Genomic DNA, 6,558 nt, shown 5'->3' on the forward strand with positions numbered 1-6,558 from the left:
TTGCGGCTGGGAGACCTTAAGTTCCCTGAGTTGGCAGGAATCCCATGGCATGGGTTGTTTGACTCAGGCTGATGTCTGGACATAGTTGGGAAGTAGCTAGGTGCCGTGAGATGGACACGGGATGGCACTGCAAAATAGAGTGTCCTATGGGAGGAGGTGTCAGATGAGGGAGAGTGATGTCTGGATGGGCTTGGTTGTGTGGGTGACAATGATGGGTGGTGTGCATTCTTTGGAGAAATGGCGACACATGTGGGGTTCCTTGTGTGGGATGTTCGCACAGTGAGGGGGTCATTGGCAACTAAGGGTGGAAAATAAGAGGAGGGTGGGTTGAAGACTGTGGAGTCAGGCTCTGGTGTGCCCTCAAAAGAACATTGAGATGGAACCCCAGTCTCCTCCATGGTAGACATGAGGGCCAAGTCTCCTGTTCTCAGGGAGCCTGGCCTCTCCTCGAGACACAACTGGCTCTGGTTATTGACCTCACGGAGAAATCTCTGGAGGATAGGGGAGCAGCTGCGTGAGAGAGGAGACTGTGGTGGGAGAGGGTTGATGGTGGAGGAACAGGGTGAATTTCCTGCCACACTAGGAGCTCCCTCTCCTAGGGGTGCTGACTCCTCCACAATGATACAACTGCTACTCAAGGAGCAGGATGACGTGGAAGACAGACTGAGGCACTTGCAGCTGGGAGACCTTAAGTTCCCTGAGTTGGCAGGAATCCCATGGCATGGGTTGTCTGACTCAGGCAGAACTGTGGGCATAGTTGGGGAGTAGCTAGGTGCTGTGAGATGGCCACGGGATGGCATTGCAGAGTTTTGTGTCCTACAGTAGCAGGTGTCAGATGAGGGAGAGTGATGTCTGGATGGGCTTGGTTGTGTGGGTGACAATGATGGGTGGTGTGCATTCTTTGGAGAAATGGTGACACATGTGGGGCTGCTTTTTTGGAATGCTCGCACAGTGAGGGTGTCATTGGGAACCAGGGTAGGATAATAGGACAATGGCAGGGTAAAAACTTTATGCTTAGGCTTTGGTGTACCCTCAGAAGAACATTCTGATGGAACCCCTGTCTCCTCCATGGTAGACATGAGGGCCAAGTCTCCTGCTCCCAGGGAGCCTGGCCTCTCCTCGAGACACAACTGCCTCTGGTTGGCTTTCTTTCGGAGAAACCTCGGGATGGTAGGAGAGTAGCTGGGAGAGAGAGGAGACAGTGGCGGGAGAGGATTGATGGGGGAGGAACAGGGTGAATTTCCTGCCACACTAGGATCTCCCTCATTCAGGGGGGCTGACTCCTCCACAATGATACAACTGCTACTCAAGGAGCAGAATGAGGTGGAAGATAGAGTGTGGCACAAGGCGCTGGGAGACCTTAAGTTCCCTGAGTTGGCAGGAATCCCATGGCATGGGTTGTCTGACTCAGGCAGAACTGTGGGCATAGTTGGGGAGTAGCTAGGTGCCCCGATATAGCCATGGGATTCAATTGCAGAATTGGGTGTCCTAAAGGGGGATGTGTAAGAATGAGGAGAGTGATGTCTGGATGGGCATGGACGTGTGGGTGACAATGAGGGATGCCATGAAGCCATTGGAGGAAGGTGGGCACCTGTTGGGTTCTCTGTGGGGGATACTCGCCTGGTGAAGTGATCATTGGGTCCCATGAGAGAATTGTGAGGGGATGGTGTGGTGAAGACTGAGGCATTATGATCTTTTTTGCCCTGAGAAGAACATTGCGATGGAACCCCTGTCTCCTCCATGGTAGACATGAGGGCCAAGTCTCCTGCTCCCAGGGAGCCTGGCCTCTCCTCGAGACACAACTGCCTCTGGTTGGCGTCGTTGCGGAGAAACCTCGGGATGGTAGGAGAGTAGCTGGGAGAGAGAGGAGACAGTGGCGGGAGAGGATTGATGGGGGAGGAACAGGGTGAATTTCCTGCCACACTAGGATCTCCCTCATTCAGGGGGGCTGACTCCTCCACAATGATACAGCTGCTACTCAAGGAGCAGAATGAGGTGGAAGATAGAGTGTGGCACAAGGGGCTGGGAGACCTTAAGTTCCCTGAGTTGGCAGGAATCCCATGGCATGGGTTGTCTGACTCAGGCAGAACTGTGGGCATAGTTGGGGAGTAGCGAGGCACCCCGATATAGCCATGGGATTCAATTGCAGAATTGGGTGTCCTAAAGGGGGATGTGTAAGAATGAGGAGAGTGATGTCTGGATGGGCATGGACGTGTGGGTGACAATGAGGGATGCCATGAAGCCATTGGAGGAAGGTGGGCACCTGTCGGGCTCTCTGTGGGGGATACTCGCCTGGTGAAGTGATCATTGGGTCCCATGAGAGAATTGTGAGGGGATGGTGTGGTGAAGACTGAGGCATTATGATCTTTTTTGCCCTGAGAAGAACATTGCGATGGAACCCCAGACTCCTCCATGGTAGACATGAGGGCCAAGTCTCCTGCTCCCAGGGAGCCTGGCCTCTCCTCGAGACACAACTGCCTCTGGTTCGCTTCCTCGTGGCGAAACCTCGGGACAGTAGGAGAGTAGCTGGGAGAGAGAGGAGACAGTGGCGGGATCGGGTTGATGGGGGAGGAACAGGGCGAATTTCCTGCCACACTAGGATCTCCCTCATTCAGGGGGGCTGACTCCTCCACAATGATACAACTGCTACTCAAGGAGCAGGATGAGGTGGAAGATAGAGTGTGGCACAAGGGGCTGGGAGACCTTAAGTTCCCTGAGTTGGCAGGAATCCCATGGCATGGGTTGTCTGACTCAGGCAGAACTGTGGGCATAGTTGGGGAGTAGCTAGGTGCTGTGAGATGGCCACGGGATGGCATTGCAGAGTTTTGTGTCCTACAGTAGCAGGTGTCAGATGAGGGAGAGTGATGTCTGGATGGGCATGGTCGTATGAGTGACAATGACATGTGGCGTGAAGCCATTGTGGAAATGGCAGCACCTGTGCGGCTCCCTGTGGGGGATGCTCGCACAGGAAATGGTTCGCTGGAATACCCAAAATTTTCAGTCGGTGATCCTGGTCTGATCTCTAGGGAGTCAGACCTGGAGGACCCTTCAGACGATCTAGATTGGTCCCTAGTCTTCACCGAGAAAGACATTATTACAGGAAGTAAGCTGCAATTCCCTGGTGTGTGTTCAAATCTGCAAGGGAGGGGCCGTCAATAGGATATCCACCCTGAGATTTGGGGTTGGGACTGTGGTGTGATAAGAGCAAGGATGCGTGTGTGATGTTTGTTGTGTGATTGTATGTGTGTGTTGGTTGTCTGTGTGTGTGTGTTCGTGTGTGTGTTTTTGTGGGTGTGTGTTGAGGCTTCCTGGAGAGCCTCTCTCAAAATACCCAGTAAACAAATGATAGGACTACTCACCCAAGTCTTCTGTCAGTCCGTTTCACGATCCAAGTCACAAGATGCTCGCTAGAAGCTCGCAGGATGCTCTGGGAAGCTGTGCAGCACAGAAGCCTGCTCTGGCCTTCACTTTCCTCAGAGAGAATCCCAGCTCATGGCCTTGCTAAAGGACTTATATACCGGTGCTGGGTGGGGTTTAGCGGACGGGGCGGAGCTTCCTGTCAGCTGACAGCCTACCTGCCACCTAGACTCCACCCACACCTGCTGCCTCTTCTCATTGGACGATCGGCCTGTCACTCTTTGGAACCATCCAAAGCAGACCCGGGGGTGTCCCACTCCCTCCATGTTATTGCCTGTCATGCCTGTGGTGGGGATAGCTTCACCCCCATCCCTGGTATTTTCCACCGGGAGGTAGTTTGTGTAGAAGCAGACATTGCCCTGTGAGTTCATTGGAGAAAACCCCCAGGGCCAGACCACAATGAACTCATTGGATTGGCATGTGTTCCCTGGAGCCTATTAACATAATCAAATCACCTGGGAAGGGCCTCCATGGAGTTGTTTTGATAATCCATTATTTAGACTGAAGTTCAAGGGCTCTGTTTTCCACCCTCCTCCACCTGTCAGCTAGGGTCAGTTCTCTCTTCAGTCCCGGGGGGAAGTTTGGATCCCACCCAGTACATTCCAATCTTGGAGGTGACACAAGGAAACACTCCCAGCATCTATCACCCCGTTAAGGGACCATCAACGCACTGAAGGAGAGCAGGCTCACCTGAAGACCTCCCAGAACAACAGGCTCACACCTTGGTCACCTGGGGGACAGCCTGCACAGCGGCCCAGGGGAGATGCACTTCTTCCGAGGGAGCAGGGACAAGGCCATTCTACTGAACACAGAAAGAAAATGTGGACTAGACAGAGAGCAAGTGCCAAGGGCTCTGTGGTGAGCTTTTGTTCCCACCACATTGAAGTTTTCTCTTTGTTAAGATGTATCTATTTTTCTTGAAAGGCAGATATACAGACAGGAGGAGAGACAAGAAGATCTTCTGTCTGATCATTCACTCCCAAAGCAGCCGAAACTGCCAGAGTTGATCCCATCTGTAGCCAGGAGGCAGGAGCACCTTCCATGTCTCCCACACAGGTGCAGGGTCCCAAGGCTTTGGAGTGGCCTTGACTGCTTTTCAAGGCCAGAACCCGAGAGTTGGATGGCAAGTGGGGCTGCGGAGAGACAAAACCACGCCCATGTGCGATCCTGGTGCATGCAACGCAAGGACTTTTAGCCCCTGGGCTAATGCACCGGGCCCTTGGTGTAATGTTTTCACAGGCCAAGACAAACAGCTGAATCATTGCTGCTCTGGCTCCCAGTGTGCTTACTCCCGGTACAGAAACCAGTGCTTGTACCTGATCAAAGCTTGTGACAGGCTCATTCAGGGCTCAGCCCCGTGTTGCATTACCCAGTACTCTCTGTTGTCCAGGGTCCCTTGGGAAGCCTGGCTGGGAGAGCACTCAAGGCAGGGCACCCCATCCTCCACCTGATGATTGGCATGTCAATCACACCTAGGCACACAGGATGGGTCCTTGCATCCCAGACGTCATCTTGGTTCCTCTTAGCTTCTGAAATAACCCGGTAAATACACTGTCTTTGGAGAAAATGGTTTGGTAATCACTTGTTTCATTCAAATAAAAGCATAAAATGTATAACCACAGGCACTGACTATTAACAATTATATAGTTGAGGAATATTCCATCAGGGCCTGCCTCCTGGCCTTGCCCTGTCCAGCCCTGAGAAGTTCAATCTTTTGGGAGCAGAAACCACCACAAGAAGCCTTCTCTCTGTTTCTGTCCTTTCCTGTCTCTGCCTCACTCTTTCCAAATAAACAAATACATTTTAAAAACAACTAAGGAGAAATGACCTTGTGTTGACTCAAATACTAGTTGAAATGAGACCTTGGAAAATCACAGAGAATTGTCATAGAAACAATGGGTTTGGGCCCGGCATGGTGGCCTAGAACCTAAGGTCCTCCCCTGGAACGTGCTGGGATCCCATGTGGGTGCCCGTTCTAATCCCGGCAGCTCCACTTTTCATCCAGCTTCCTGCTTGTGGCCTGGGAAAGCAGTCCAGGATGGCCCAAAACCTTGGGACTCTGCACCTGTGTGGGAGACCCAGAAGAGCTCCTGGCTCCTGGCTTTGGATCAACCTCAGGCTGGTTCCGCAGTTCAGGGAGCTCACATTTCTCAACAGATGAGTTTCCTGTTATGTCCTATATTTCTGAGAAGAATGTTGTTGGAATTTTGATAGGGTCTGCATTGAATCTGTGGAATACTTTTCGTAATGTGGATATTTTGATGATATAGATTCTTCCAATCCTGGAGCATGGTACATCTTTATCTGACACGGAGCAGTCTCAGGACCCGTCATGGAGCATAGGCTCCTCCCAGAAATCCCAGGGGATCCTGGCACCACAGCCGTCTAACAGAAACATTGTAAAACACCTGTCTTCTGAAGATACATGGGGCAGAAGAGAAGAAAGAGAATAACCCGGCGTGTCTGCTGTCGCGTCTATGTCTGTCCCGATCAGACGAGCAGCAGACAGTCCATTGCCATTGCTCCGGATGGGGCCACACAGTTGGCCAGTCCAGGCACAGATGGCATACAGGGCCTGCACACATTGACCAGGACAAGGTCAGGCACTGCTCACAAGGGACGATGCTCCAGTATGAGTGCACCTCTGATGCACAGCAGATTCTTGTGCCCAGCAAGCAGGTGGTGGCACAACCGCATCGGGAGTTGTGCAGACACACCAGATCCGGACCACACCCTCAGTGACTTCACTGCCACAATCTGTGGTGATGACGTCACTGATGACATTGACATCTCAGGCAACTAAAACAGATGGCCCCCGGGTGAAAAGAGGAATACGGCTGATGAAAAACTGGGAAGCTACTAGAGAATGTCGCAGAAAGAAGAATCTGTGATATGTGAATATGGAAAATCAAAATAAAACTCTGATAGAAGAGGATGCACCAAAGCCTTGCACTCCTCGTTCCTTGTGGGAGACTTCCAAAGAAGCTCCAGGCTCCTCGCTTCTGAAGAAACTGGCTCAGTTCTGGCCGTTTCATCCAATTGGGGTCAATGGAAGACCTCTCCTTTGTCTCTCTCTCTCTTTTTTTTTTTTTATTGGAAAGGCGGATATACAGAGGAGAGACAGAGAGGAAGATCTTGTGT

General features: G+C 51.9%; 1 pseudogene; it reads left to right on the plus strand.

Annotated features, from left to right (window-relative positions):
• The first annotated feature begins 2,170 nt into the window (after positions 1–2,170).
• LOC121146713 lies at positions 2,171–6,308 on the plus strand (annotated as a pseudogene).
• The last annotated feature ends 250 nt before the right edge of the window (positions 6,309–6,558 follow it).

Source organism: Ochotona curzoniae, unplaced genomic scaffold (assembly GCF_017591425.1).
Source record: "Ochotona curzoniae isolate NIBS_2020 unplaced genomic scaffold, NIBS_Ocur_1.0 contig_1333, whole genome shotgun sequence".
NCBI classification, from domain to species: Eukaryota; Metazoa; Chordata; class Mammalia; order Lagomorpha; family Ochotonidae; genus Ochotona; species Ochotona curzoniae.